Here is a 16,868-nt window from a genome sequence, read left to right as displayed (position 1 = left end):
AAATGAACTCCCTTAAAACGAGCAGTACGCTCTATTAGAAAGGTAACTTGTTATCACACTGTAACATTAAGTACCTATTGTATGTACTCATTAATTGAATTATAACTAAATACACAACTATATATATATATATATATATATATATATATATATATATATATATATATATATATATATATATATATATATATATATATATATATATATATATATATATATATATATATATATATATATATATATATATATATATATATATATATATATATATATATATATATATATATATATATATATATATATACATATATATATATTTATATATATATATATATATATATATATATATATATATATATATATATATATATATATATATATATATATATATATATATATATATATATATATATATATATATATATATATATATATATATATATATATATATATATATATATATATATATATATATATATATATATATATATATATATATATATATATATATATATATATATATATATATATATATATATATATATATATATATATATATATATATGTATGTAAATATATATAAATATATAATGCAGACTATGCAATAGAAAACTAAGCATAATAACTACCTCGTACGGCATAAACATAAATATTCCCCTGTAATATATAATTATATATTTTATCTTTTTTGGAGAGGCACAACGAAATTAAAATTATAATACTGTTTTCATTAGAAATGTATATAAATTGTATAAAAAGTGTAATTATATTAAGTAAATAATTAAAATTCTTATATTTAAATAAAATATAATTCTTATATATGAAATTCGTTTATTTATCGTCCCAATGACCTATTTTACATTTTGATAGAAAACATACGGCGCAATAACGTACGAATATTGAGGTTCCATTGTGTATTTCATGGGTCGTTTTCATAGTTCATGTAACGTTACAAAAAATAAGCTGTCGCGTGTCAGGAGGCTTAATGAGGCCCCAAAAGGGGAGATTTTAAAAAGCTTTTTTCTCACCATGAAACGTCAAATATGGTTATTTCACTAACTACGCCGTGTGGCGTACGCAAATTGGGTGCAAATGAGGTACTTAACAAAAGGGAGGAGAAATATGGCGCCCGACATTCAATCCGTCCATTACTTGTTTAAACACTGTGCCCGAAAATCAATGTCCTGCCAATTAAAATTTGATGACTTTCATAAATAATGAAAAATGCTTCAAGTCAGTGCGTGAAAATGTTCGCTTGTCCTATTACAAACTAAGCACGAAAACACATGTTTATATGTTCGTCAATCTAACGATTTCTTATAAGTGCTAGTGCTGGAAATACTATGGGGATATTTTGTATTTTTTTTTTAATTTTAAGAGAAATATTTGTGTTTTTAGTATTAACGCAAATATTTCCATTTCATATTGTTTCTGTGAGCCTAAGCGGCTCATTATTATAAATAGGTATCAAATTTTGGTAGAGTGGATTCGAACCGAGAAACTCTGACATAAGAGTCCGCGACTCTAACCACTCGACCACAACCCGACTATTTAAATAGTGTACATAAATTAAATATTAGTTATACGCTGGGATTCTTTTCGGAAAAGGTCGTTATCTTCAACTGCATAGTATAAATAACTAACTCTTCTTCTGGACTTTTATTTCTTACGAATTCATCATTTTTAAACCTGTTGTCGGTATTTTTATTTATTTATTTTTTATCAGAAACATAGGTGACTCCTAGGCAGACCACCAAAGAAATGAATTGACAGCCGGGAATCGACATCGCAGGAGGCTAAACCCTCTTAAAAACAGGTCACAAGGCCTACACCAAGAAGAAGAGGCAGAAGAAAAAGAAGAAGAAGAAGAAGAAGAAGAAGAAGAGGAAAAGTAACATTTTTAAGCCCAAAAAGCAGCGAGGTTGACGTTATCTACACTACATATGTAGTTAACACTTCTTAAACGTTTGACATTTGATGATTTTCAACATGTTTGACATTTGGAAAAAATCGGTAGGTATGGTCAGAAAATTAATGTTTTTTTTCCAAAAATGATGGGTTAGGTGTTTGTTGTTGAATTGATGTAAACACATTGATTCATTATTATTCTTACCCTAATCTGTACCAATGATGCCAAAGACACCACTCAATCCAAAACGATGCTCTAGGTATACACCATTTGGGTGCTTGCAGATTTCGACCTATGAGAGACAATGAGCAATGACAATTGGTAGTTTCGCAGCGAGCGTTCGAGTAGCGAAGAATTCAAGATCTGATATGCCGCTCGAGGTCCTGAGTTAATTTAGTCGGATAGTGTCGGAGGATAATGCGCAGCCGCCATTTTGCCGAGTACCTACCTCAGTCTCGACTCGAACTCCGCGCAGTTTAGACGCGTGTGAATCCTCCAGTGTCGATCGTTACGCCCCCTCTCTACTTCAGGGGAGCGCGCGCGGTTTGAATGTTTGAATAAGGAACTTTTTTGAACAAATCTCAGTAATGTTGCTGCTTCTCTAAAATAAAAGGTACCTACCGGAATAAAATTATTTACAATAAAACTGTTACCTAACCAGGTACCTACAAATAAATAAATAAAAAAGTGTGTAAAAAATATTTCTTTGGATATTTCGTTAGCTGGAAAAGGTAAGCTGTTTAAAAAATTATTAACCCAATAACTACCAAAAGCTGAGTAGTCGGCTTTACGCTGCCAACCGTATACGACCAAACACTGATTAGTCGGTTTTTTTTACCCTAAGTACTGGAAATAATTCTTACAATTATGTACATCACTTTATCAATTTCAAATTTGAGCTATTCATTTTAAAATGATATTTTACAAAGAATAAAAAAAATGCACTTTTATTGGTCAAAATTTCACATGCTGAAAAAAATATTTTTGCAGTTGAAATTATGAACTGTGATTCATTCTAGATACATTTTGTATTTATTAAAAAAAAAATGTCTTCAACATGCAAAATTTTGACAAATAATGGGGCATATATATTTTATACATTCTCATTTCCTAGTTAATGCCCTTTTTAAATGACTAGTTCAAATTTTAAAACGATATAGTGATACACATAATTGTGAGAATCTTTTCTGTACATAGGGTCGAAAAACCGTGTTTGGTCGTTAACGGGTGGCTGCGAAAAGACGACTAGTCGGCTTTTGGTGGTTAATTTAATAAAAATCATAATAATTAAACGATTGGTCAAGAAATTATGAATGTTTTAGTTAATTGCGTTCATTTTTGCTATTGGTACAAATATGCTTAGTTTTTAAATATTATTTTTTGACATCTCATCAAAGATGAAGAAGAATATGGAAGTCTAAGCATTTACGAGGCTGACGACCGTCATAGGCTGGTTTAAGTGATCACTTTTCACACGTGTAATATTTACCAATTTTACCCATTATTGACGACCACACTACTCAAATTCATGAAAGTTCTATATATATGAACCAATTTAGAAACCTTGTTCTTGAATCACAAGAACTTCACTAGAGACATCTATTGGTGAGATGTAAAGAAGCTTTTTACTAAGCAGAAACTCTTATATTAGTTTTTAATGTCAGTCTTTCAAAAGTTCGTCGGTATACAAAGTGTTAATTGTTAAACAGAGGGGTGTTAATATTAATTGATTTTAATTTTTGTTTCGACGCATCTATTTATCAATAAGGGAATGTGTAACGCCCTTATTACGTGTAATAACGTAGGGGATAGTGTATCTATACATTATTATGATTTATGTGTAAATTATAACATTAGATAGGAAAATATTTTTACGTGGTTTGGAATACGAAAGGGGAGTTTTTATGACTTGCTTCCTTTAATAAAAACCTCGGTTTTGCGTATAAATTTTGAGTTATTAATAGGCATATTAGGATACATGAAATAAATCACTATTTTAAACGATTTCCAAGTAATATACCTGGTATAAATATAATATTTCGCCTCCGTAGTGTAATGGTCAGCATGCTCGACTACCGTTCTGGACGTTCCGGGTTAGATTCCCAGGGGGGTTTAAATAAATAAAAGTATTTTTTTTCACTCTAATATTTATTCCACATTACCCTGGACTGGTATCTGAAGCGGAGGGCTGATCACTTTTCCTTCTTGTGTTAACGATCAAGATAACACTGCATTTATATGATACAGTGCCCTATGCACCGTTGTACCACCTGTGTACCAAATCCTGATTTTATTGACAGGCTACTTAGGCATACGAAAATAGTAAGAAAATCCAATATTTTCGTATGTTATAAGAACACAATTTTTTTGTTAGTTTTATTTTTCAAAATAATCTTTCTTAATTTGGCACTTCATTTTAATTATTCATTATTTCAAGATATCGTTGTATTTTTATCAGTATTATGAAATTATTGCTTCTAAATTTATTCATTTCAATATTTTGATTCATTTCAATATGGCAATACAGTTCTGTTTATGCCAACTAAATATGCTCATATTTCAATGTATTACTTTAAATAATGAACTTTTTGTGGTTTTTGATTGAATTAAATATATTTATCCGTTCTAAATAATACCATGTATCGTTTTTTTCATTAGTTGAAGCTACAAACGCAATCATAATTTTATTTATGTTTATTAAAAAATTTGATAAAAAATATGCAATTGAAGAAATGCAATTCGACCCCAATACAAAAGGAGTATCGATATATATTAATAGCTTTGCGTCTATTTACTACGCGGGAAAATACGCCATCCACTTTATATACGGGAAAATAAAAGGATTCCGTTTTGAATCCAAATTCCACTTCAGCCACTGGAATTTAAAAAGGATTGTCTCCAGAATAGGTCCTTATCTCTCCCTACTATCTGAACATCGCACTAAAACACACTGGATATCTGGAAGACCTAATCGGAACAAGTCAGGTTTTTCAAAAACATTCCCCGTAGAAAAAAAGGAAATTGGGAAAAAATCATTCAAAGATGATTAAAAGAAATCTTTTAACTATATATATATATATATATATATATATATATATATATATATATATATATATATATATATATATATATATATATATATATATATATATATATATATATATATATATATATATATATATATATATATATATATATATATATATATATATATATATATATATATATATATATATATATATATATATATATATATATATATATATATATATATATATATATATATATATATATATATATATATATATATATATATATATATATATATATATATTTGTATTACTAAGAAAAACATTAATTCAAAATTGATAGATTTTACCACAAACTGACTTCCGAATCAATTAATGAAATAATATGGAGGTCTGGGCATGACTTGTCGTACACTGGTTAAGTGATCACTTTACACACGTGTAAAATTAACGTTTCTACCCATGATTGGCAAACGCTCTACTGAATTTTTTGTAGGAACTTATAGATAGCAAACATATACAACGGTCGTAATTTGTTTGAAGGCAATGTATAAAAACTTTTTAACCATAAAAATTTAATCCATTTTATATTGCCCCACAAAGAACTCTATGCTGCATAGAGCATAGCATTAGATTGATGCAGCAAACAGGTCATGATAACAGTATTGTTTTTCACTGCAGAATGAAGGTAAAATAATGATTAATGTTTTCATGAAATAAATAACTCTAACTCTAATCCTATATTGATTGACAGAGATAAATTGAGGGGGTTGAAAATCATGTTTATCTTAAATCTATAGTCAGATTGGAAAAAGAAACCTTCGAAATTGAGGATAAACACAGACGGGTTCTTTAAATTGGTTTGAATAATAATGGATCCTTTCTCGTAAAAGTGTCTTACGATTATTTTTAACACAACTAAAAAAACTGCACTTTTTATATCCTTATCTTTGAACTATCATCGTGTCATGAATTATCGTTATTTTTAGCATAGATCTTTGATGAATTATTTTTACCTACAACTTTTTTGTCTCAAAAGGATGTACCTGATAATAGTATAGTACATTTCAAATTACGCTACATACACATTTCAGGTGGTACATTAATCAAACATCAAACTTTATTTATGTTTAATTTCTTTGTTTAAACTTTTTGTATAGGATAAATGTATCTACATTGGCGGACTTCTAGCATATTTTTAGACAAGAGACTAGTGATACTATTTAAAAAAATCGGCATTTTACAACAATTTGTAACTAAAGGGCATATAGTTCTTGTTCATAAGTATCAACAAAAAACATAAATTACAATTAATTATCTATGACAATTTGTTTATTTTTAAATATTAAATAATCTATGAATAAATAAATAGTGCTCATAAATTGGTGGTGGTTTAGTGTTCACAAGTAAGTATCAACAGAAACTTAAATTACAATTAATTACCCATGACAAAAAAATACTTCATTGTATATTAAATAAACTGTAAATTTATGAAACAAGGAAGGCAAAGTAAGTAGGATCAGGTAAAGAGTTGAAAATAAGAGGTAGAAGAAGATCAACGATTAAAGAAGTACATATATTCTATGCTAAAAAAAATAAACTGTAAAATAGATGCAAGTTAGGGTAAGTTAGGTTTTTCTTTTTGTGGGTGTTGCATTTATTATTTACCTTGCTTATTGTGTACAAGGTTTATAGATCATTACTTGAATTTCTGTTTCTTCTAGCTAAGAACATGTTTAATTCTAATCTGTGCTGGGAGCAGGAAGAATAAACTAGTATGGGTCAATCAAAACGTCTCAACATTTGCTCGTTGCTCGATGAAAACCGAGTAAAACTCCTCAGGAGAAGCAAGACTGTTGATTGTCGTTTTACTTAGTAAATACCACCGTTCCACTAGAAGATGGTTCGGCATTTTGTGTCCTAGCTCAGTTTGTGGTACCAATGTCCTTCACTATTTTCATCATTAAGTAAGGTTAGATTAGGTAAAAATAATAATCTCCAAAACAGACACAAGTAAGGTTAAGTGAGGTTAAGTTATGTTAGGTATTTTAGAATGATTTCATTACATGGTTCGGCTGTCACTTTGTGGTAAAACCTATCCTTTTTTAATTTAAGTTTTACTGTAAAAGAATAGTGCTATTTAGCAAGTAAATCTTTAAATATTTTTTTTAGAATAAACTGTAAATAGAAAGTTAGGTTTTTTTTTTGAAATGGTCTGGGTATTTGTGATGCATTTTTCACATTAATGTTCCCTATCTTTACTATCCTTTCTACAGAGAAACCTCTACAAATAGAAGTTTTGCGGTTATTCTCTAAAAAAATCTACCAAGAATTTGCCAAGCCCTTCAAAAATGCGTAAATTTCAAATATTTAATCAGCGCCATTTTTGCCTTGTTCTTCGGTCCGTCTGAGTAAAGTGGTTCATTGAAAACAATTTCGTCTCCTCCAACGCGACAGGGCAATGGTTTATAAAAAAAAACAAGTTAAATCGTTCGCAGACTTCATAATAAGGACATTAGCATTTTTAACGAGTGGAATTGAAATCATTTTTCTGGATTAAAATCGTCGACGAGAACAAGGGATTTGGACGTGTCATGAATTCTTTTAAATTAAAACATTTATCAGATGAAGGGGACATTTATTTAATAAGCCGAATAATTTTATTGCGAGAATTTTTTTCATTTTCAAAAGTATTTTTCGATGCTCATTTTCGATTTTTGAACGCGACATGAATGTATGTTTCTCAAGAATTATATGAAATACGAGTGTGATAAAAAAATGTTTTCTCGGATTGAAGTCGTCGACAAGAATAAGGAATTTTTACGTATCTTGAATTCTAAATTGAAATATTTATCAAATAAGAGGATACATTACTAAATAAATTAAATGTTTTTTTTTCAAGAATTTTATCGTCTTCTAACGCATTTTTCGATGAACATTTTCAAAAATTTTACAAATTTTATGAAAATTGTTAATATTAGGTTAGATTATATATTTTAATAACATTAAGTCTTCATAAAATATCTATACAATCTATATTCTATTTTTCATGTATGTTATTTATGTATACAAGACTGAAACAAAAATAAGAAGGTGAAAAAAAAGGTAAAAAATTAAACAAAACTAGCACAGGACAAAATATAAAATGTAATATAAAAAATGAGTATAGTAAAAGGCATATAAAAAATCATGTTTAAAACAAAAAATAAGAAAATATAGTTTATTGCTAACAAAAATATCTTTGCATTTTTTTCTGTTAATTTATATTAGATCCATGACTGAGTTCTATTTTGTATATGTAAGGCAGCTGGTTAATTAAGGTATAAACAATATATTGCAAATAACAGTACTCCAAATTTAGTTGTGTTTATCGGCTCCTTATGTATTTTATTATGTCCTCGAGTTTTATGATGATGAATTTCTCTGTTAAAAATCGGTTTAATTAATCAATTTACGCTTGTACGATAAAAAGTTACCTTTACCTTGTAGGTTTTATAAATCTGTTTTAATATAACGTCCTGTTTTTGATAGAATCTAAAAACGTTTATATAAATAATCCATCACGCTACTTCTAATTACCGTAAAAATATTTTGTTTGGTCATGCGAACTTTTTCTGCTTCGATTAATATTTACGTTTTAATTTCAGTATTAACATTAAAATACCTATTTTGAATTACCTCAATTTTCTTACATAATGTATTAATGACTCAATGAAGTATACATATATTCGAATTAGTAACATTACGTTAAACACATTAAAAATTGAGACATAGAACTCGAAATTTTACCTTTTTCACAATTAGCTACAATCAAATTGTGATCTTGGGGTCAATAAGGACACAAAACTTTTGGTCATCTCAACATGGATGATAAAGACTATGAAAATGTGGCTATTTACAGGGCTTACGACTTGTTTTAGGCTGGTTTAAGTGATCACTTCATACACGTGTAGCTTTTCATATATTTATATATATATATATATATATATATATATATATATATATATATATATATATATATATATATATATATATATATATATATATATATATATATATATATATATATATATATATATATATATATATTTTTTTTTTTTTTAACTGCAATGTAAAATCATTTTGGAATCTCAAAGATGAACTATTTTTTACATTCAAATATTTATCACCCTTAAATAGAAAAACCGTTGTTTTTTTTAAATGGCTTCTACATTAGGGACTTGAAATGTAGAAAATAATAATTTTGTTGAATTTTTTTTAATTTCCTTTATGATTGTTTACTAAACTATTCTGATAACAGTTCAATGGGTTGTTGTATGAATGATATATGTATCTGTGAGTTATAAAAAGCCTAGAATAGCTCCACTCGACACGGTCAAGGTCAACGCACAACTGTCACTAGCCCACAGCCTCGCATACCATATTGAAAGAGGGGAGGGATGATCCGCGAATGTGCGGGCGTCCTATTACGATAATCAGAAGCCGCGTATCTGAGAGATCTGTCGGGACAATTGGACCATGCTATGCAGAAACCATCCGACCCGCAAATTGACAAACTGAGATAATTGATTTTGAATGTTTTCAGAATTAAAAGAAACATCACTCTATTAAATGGTACAAGGTAGATTAGATAGACGTATTTTTTTTATTAGTTTTTATTTATTTAATATAGTTACATTTTTAAGTACAATATAATACATTTTCTAAACATTTATACGTTTAAGATTCGCTGTGCCTCTCGAAAAAAGAGACTGAGTTCTTGTGCTTGGAGAGGGACTTACACTCATGGTTTAATGTTTTATATAATTAATGTTATAAAAATCTTCTTTTATATATTTTTTCAAGATTTATATGTAATGGGTATTAATTTTTTTCTAAACAATTTTTATTTCTTCAGTATTGTTTACTGTTCATTTAAAAAAAGATAGCTTTATCAATAAGGTCACAGCTTGGTGTTTATTGGCTAAATGGTTTCAGCCAAACAAAAAAAAACGGCAGAAAGAGTACATTAAACCATTTTGGATGGTTTCAGCAAAATTGTTTTTTTTTTCTTCTTCTACATCTATGTGGAACGTATCTAAACCACATGGATGTTTTTTGGAATAATTTCATACGTGTAAATAATTTTAACTTGAAAAATGCTGAAAGCTGTCAATCCACATGGATGTTTTTAACAATTTTCATCATGAATTTTTGGTTGTGGGTTTAAAAAAAGTTTTGACACTTTTTGGTAATTACTATCAACTTTTAATTTTAGTTTTACTTTCTAAATACGACTTTTCCTTAAAATATATTGTGACACGTGTTTCAATGCATTCCGCATCATTTTTACACACCTAACGTGAAACTAAGTCTTAATAGAGTGTCACAATAGATTCTAAGAAATTGTGATATTTTCCAAGTAAAACGTAAAAAAAATATTAATAATGTTTTCCATTAAACAGCGTGTTGATTTTTTAGGTTAAGTATATTCAGAAAATAAAAAAAAACTATTGATGAAGTAGCATTAAGTAATTAATCAAGAAGTCGAATTTCGCAAATTGTGGGTTAGATGGTAACTCCATAACATGTCCCAATTAACAGTTTCTTTGCTGGTTAGCCGATTGGTCAACATTTAGATGTATGTACATATGTATGTAGCTTTATAAATTCAGCCATGTCGCGAGGTACACTGACCGCTTTGAACAGCCGAGATCATGGCCATTCTGCAGGTCATTACAAAAATCGTTTCCGGCGCTTGTGATGGGATTTTACCATTGAAACTGCAAAATGACTCGACAGCGACGGCTACTAGCTGTCACTGATCTCCCAGTCAAACTATTTTTTTTAATTCACAATATTTTGTGTGTCTAAATCTTTGTTCACAAATCTGGGTTTGTCCACTCAAAAGTTATTTACATATATTGATATCTGGTTGGCTGGACTAATTGATCACTTTACATAGGGTCCGCCATCTAAAGTTTTTTTTTTTAACTAGTGCTTATTTCGTGAATGGTAACATTTAACTCATGTCTGATTTGACAGATAATTAGTTTTATCCTTCCGCTGAGCGAATATGGTTGTGTATACGCTTGAACAACGCTGGGAAATATTGCGACATTCGACTTACAGAAGATGCCGATTTTGCCAAAAAAATCATCTTTTTGGATGAAGCTCATTTTGATCTTGGCGGGTATGTAAACAAGCAAAATTGTCGTATTTGGGGCACAGAAAACCCGCACGCATACATTGAAAAGCCGGTACACCCAAAACGAGTCACTGTTTGGTGCGGATTTTGGTCCAGAGGCATAATTGGGCCATTTTTCTTTGAAAATGAGCAAGGAGTGGCCGTTAGTCAATGGCGATCGTTATCGGGCCATGTTGAACGGATTTTTGTTCACAAAAATTAAAGAGGAGGATATTGGCAACATTTGGTTTCAACAGGACGGCGCTACGTGCCACACAGCCGAAGCTACACTTGATGTTTTGCGCCCCATTTTCAAAAAAAAAATGTTATTTGGCGGACCCTTTACATGTGTAACATTTACTATCGTACGATTTAAAATCCTGTAGTTATTATGAAAGCTACCGGGTCAGAAGTTGAAATAATCGTCGGGTATGTATGAGGAGATCCACGAATGTAGAAGAGGCGAAGAATGTTTGCAAAGATAGAGTGGTGAGTATTCTATTTTCTCTACCTACCCCTGCGGGGAAGCGGCATGATTGTAAGTTAGTTAGTTTTTTTTAATTATTCAGACTTTTTATTATTCTTCATCTACGTTGAGATTTCAGTACATTTTGTATTCATTCCAGTATTTAAAATTTTTATCTTTTTACTTTTTTCTACATATCAATTTATGTAAATATTTCCTAAATAAATATGAAAATAAAGCACCTGTTTAATATCACTTTTTGAGTTTTTAAATGTAAAAACTAAAGGTTTCAAAAACACCTACAGATATTCACATCAAGAAATGAAAATACAAACTCATCTTTGTATTTTCCCTGTTGATGAGAAAATATCTAGTTCTCGAAATTAGTATTTTTTGCATCAATAAACTCAAAGTGGTCTTACATAAGTGTTTATTTTTATATAATATCTAAATCATCGTTTTATTCCACGAAGTTTCTATCAAATATAAATTAAATCTGACAAATATGCTTTTGTTAAACTAGTGATTTTTTTGCATAAATTTCACGATTTATACAAAATTTATATTACTTTGATAACTACAACTTATTAAATTTTTGATAAACAGCAACATAAGAATATTTACGTATAAACAACAACTTCTGTATTTTAGGGAGTAGATTTATGTGTTTTTATTTAAATAAATAATTAACGTTAATCTACCTTATTTTATTCTGGCCGGAAACATATATCGTAATTTTTAATTATCTCACGATAATAATTTATTCCGACAACCGAGAACACGCCTTTGGGCTAATATGCGTTACAAGTAATTTTACATAAATTTATCTATATTAATTTTTATACTTACGTAAAAGGATTAATCAAAATATTAACTGTAATGAAATACGGATAAACGTTTTGGTAATAAACAAAAAATTGAAATATTTGCTGGAGAAAAGCGTTAAAAACAATGACAAAAAAAATCAATATACACTTTTCCCTGCATAATTGACAATTTTTTTATTAATAAAGAAACAACTTTATAAAATTTTCAACTTTTATTTTATTTGACCAGTGACTGGGTTTCATCGTTACCGACATCATCAGATTGGTGGGGGGTTATAATCATAAAAAAACAATGTTTTATACTTTGACATCTCAACATTTTACTAAGCAGAGACCCTTTTATTTAGAAGTATGCAAGATCCAAATCCCGGATTATTTTACATACTGGGAGACGCCTGAAAAAAAAATTGGCCAGATTATTTATTCACAACATTTGAGGAAGATTTTGGACACACCCAAAAATGTTGTTAACAACTTCGTAGTTTTTTCCACTTTTGTTTTATTTGACCAGTTACCGAGTTTCCTCGTTACCGATATCATCAGACTAGTGGAGGGGCTATAAGCAGAAACGTTGTGTAAAAACAATGTTTTTACACAACACAAATACAGAATCACTATTTAAAATGAAATCTAATTAAAAACAGTAAAATAAATTCTCGTTTAGACAGATTTATATTTCAAGGTTAGTGATTAGTATACCATACACTATAATGTTTATGTAGTGGTATAAATATGTATTTTCTTAATGTATGCGTAAATTAAATACACACGCACAAAATACTAAATTGAAAATGATTTATATAATGAGAAATTTCCTGAATCAGACCTTATTACTGTTGCTATTCTCCTACTACACTAATAATGTTATGCTCCTTAAATCGAGACATGTAATTGAAGAAAATCGTCAAATTATTTTCTCAAAACTAACTAGCATCATGCCGCTTTTCGCACGCCCCGTAGGGGTAGGCAGAGATAACAGAATGCCACACCAATCTGTATTTTGCTCTTCTATATCCTCCTCTTTAGTGTAATGGTCAGCACGCTCGGCTACCGTTCTGGAGGTCCCGGGTTCGATTCCCAGGGGGGGTCAAATAAATATAATGTATATTTTTTCTAACTCTAATATTTATTCAATATTACCCTGGACTGGTACCTTAAGCGGAGGCCTGATCACCTTTCCTTCATGCGTTAACGATCAAGATAACACTGCGTTTATATGATGCAGTACCCTATGCACCATTGGGGTGCAGATAAGAGTTTGAAGAAGAATATTCATAAATGTCCTCATACACACCCACCAATTATTTCTACTCCTAACGTTTATAATCAACCTAACTTGATTATTCCAAGTTTCCCTTGATCTTCATCTCATCCTCCTGTTATAAGTACATATATAAAATATTTACAGCTACATTCGCCACGTATAGTTATTTTACCGTTCTTTCCTCGTTCATTTATTCCACATATTTAAACCATCTGAACACAATTTTCATAATTTTGTCGATAATGCTTATCACAGCTTTGCATTCTATCCCTATTTTTCCATTCAAACATCGGTCCTACATACTTAAATGTTGTATACAAGTCTATATGACAATATTTTGACAGTATTTATTTTATTTTCATCCTTCTTTTGCAATCTCCGTGCTTCATGATTACGATTGGTACCAGGACTCAGTTGTGAACTACTAGTTATCAGCACGTAATTTGACTTTTAAATAGTTCCCTTACATTAAAATTCTACGGCATTACAGCTGTTTAAATATGACACAGTTTTGCGATGGTAACTTTTTAGAAAAAAACACGTTGTTTTAAATATTAAAATAAAAACTTGTGTAATACCACTTTTCAGTTTATTCATGTAAACATGATTAATTTTAAAACCATCTGTAGTTTTCGAAATAAGTCAAACTATTTACAAATACAAACAAACAAATAGTTTGTATTTTCATCTGTTGATGAACATTTGTAGTCCTCTAAACTAGTCGTGTTAACATTAATAAGCTCAAAAGTGGTCTTAAACAAGTGTTTTATTTTTATATTTAAATGGTAGAGCTAGTTAGTACGAGTGTAGTGTTTACGCAACGTACATATTTTTAAATAAACAAAGAGTCACAATACGCATTAATTTTCTATAGCATTGATTAAAAATACCATCAAAATACAATAGAACTCCAGGATACCGGAACAAGCACTGAATGCTCCAATTTATGCATGAATAAATTGTATTTGATATCACATACGTCCGCCTCCATAGATGTAGTGGTTAGCGCGCTAGGCTACTATGCTGGAGGTCCCGGGTTCGATTCCTAAGAGGGTCAAAATAAATATTAATGATTTTTCAGTATAATATTAATTTAATATGACCCTGGACTGGTACTTGAATCGGAAGGCTGATCACCTTTCCTTCGTGTATTTAACGATCAAGATAACACTGCTTCTATAGGTTGCAGTGCCCTATGCACCATTGGGGTGCGGAAAAGGTTTAGAAGAATCACATACGTTATATGTTGCGCATTGAAACGCGTCGTTAGGTACTTGATATGAGATTGCTATTGTTTTAGTGTAAACTTTCTATTACATTTTTCACATCTCAACATAGATGAAGAATAATTTGAACTTCTATGTCATTTACAGGACTTGTAGCATGTCAAAGGCTGGCTAAGCGGTCACTTTACACAGTGCAACATTCACCATTTCACAGTTATTGACATCTCAACAAAGATGAAGAAGAAAATGGATATCTGGGTATTTACAGGGCTTATGACCTTCCCCTAAGTGGAGAAAACTCAGATTTGCGAACAAGTGTTTAGACATATTCAAAATGTTGTGAATTCACCATTTTACCCATTAAAGACAACCACAATACACAATTTTTTGGAACTCCTACATAAATCTCATGACCCTTTTACATGTGAGTTCACTGCAGCCATCTATGGTTGATTTAAAAAGCAGAGACCCTTTATTTAGCAGAGACCCTTTTATTTTATTTTGCCTACTGGAAGTCGCCTAAAATTTTTCAATTAATTTTTTTTTATGTAACTTCATTTTAACACCTACATAATTGGTATTTTCATCATGATTTGAGAAAGCTTTTAATTAGCAAATAACCTTTTTGTTTAAACGTATACGAGATTCGAACCGGATTATTTCACATACTGGGAGATGCCTAAAAACATGTTTTAATTTTTTTATCCAGCTTATGATTTACCCACATATAGAGGAGATGCATGAATGTGGAAGAGGCGAAGAATGTTTGTAAAGACAGATTGGTGTAGTATTCTCTCTGCCTACTCCTGCGGAGAAGCGGCTTGATAGTAAGTTAGTTAGTTACCCACACATATGATATTATGACCATAATTCACGTATTTGGGTCGGTGTTCATTTTTGCAATTTTTTAGGGTCTCGATTTAAAAACCGCGCTTTACCTCTTCAAATGGCCGATGTTCGGAGATACCAATCCCGGTGAAACAAAGGACCTTATATATTTGGAAAGGTTTGAGATCCCTGATATCGGCGGTTGGTGTAATCTGGCTCTAACGCCACCGTTTGGGACTCCAATATCCTATATCTACCCCAATATCACGTCTCGCCTCGCGTTTAATCAGCATGTTGATCGCCACTTCCTACCCCAATAATCGTTACATTGTAAAAGTGTTAAGCCGAAGGGTGTTAGGATTGACTTTCGCAAGGACTATGATTGGTTTTAAACCTCAATTAATTTTACCTTTTTGATTATCAATGTCCTTCAATTAATTTAACATCCCCTATCGAGATTATCAAATATTTTTGACCGCCGCCTAAATACAGTGGTTGGCGCATTTGGCATTAAGATGCCAGATACCCGAGCCTTTTTAAAGTAAAAGCTTCGGGTTCAATTCCCAATAAATTCAAAAATGAATTCTTCAAAATTGAACATTTTTCTTATCATGTCTTACTCAAAACGTTTTTAATGTTAAGTCGTTTGATAATTGTATGATGCCAGTCCAGAATCGTATTAAATAAAAATTGTATTGAAAAATGACTAGTATATTTTTATTTTCACTATGCGCAGCATGAATTAATTTAATTAATTAGTAATTTTATTTTTTTTAATGTTTTCATTTTTACCAGAAGATGAAAATAATTGTAAGTTTTCGAAACTAGTCGTATATATAAATAAAACTCATTAAGTGGTATATTCAAGTGTTTAATTTAAAAGAATTAATCAACATGTCATTCCACAAAGTTAATGCCGAATCAATAAATAATACAGCATTGTCAACATTGTGGTATAGTAATAAAACACTCTTCTCATCATTCATCACTCACTTTATGTAATACTACTTAATGAGTACCAAGTTCGAAATTATCATTCTATCATCCATGATGTTATACCAAAATTGGTAGTCATGAAGTAGAGTTTTTAAGTGGTATTACACAAGGTGAATGATGAATGATAAAGAAAGTGATACGTCATAATGTTAAAAAT

The 16,868-nt window shown here is 30.0% G+C and overlaps 1 protein-coding gene across 1 annotated transcript in view; it reads left to right on the top strand.

Moving 5' to 3' along the window:
* The first annotated feature begins 2,402 nt into the window (after positions 1-2,402).
* LOC148312998 (uncharacterized) overlaps positions 2,403-16,868 on the top strand; it is a 62,139-nt gene continuing 47,673 nt past the window's right edge. The window contains exon 1 of the mRNA XM_088270260.1: positions 2,403-2,640. The gene's annotated coding sequence lies outside the window, so the exon portion shown is untranslated. The remainder of the gene's footprint in view (positions 2,641-16,868) is intronic.

This window comes from Brachycentrus maculatus, unplaced genomic scaffold (assembly GCF_059751285.1).
Source record: "Brachycentrus maculatus isolate JH-2025_06_01 unplaced genomic scaffold, ASM5975128v1 h1tg000026l, whole genome shotgun sequence".
In the NCBI taxonomy this organism is placed as follows: Eukaryota; Metazoa; Arthropoda; class Insecta; order Trichoptera; family Brachycentridae; genus Brachycentrus; species Brachycentrus maculatus.
This window is presented reverse-complemented; position numbering and strand designations above follow the sequence as displayed.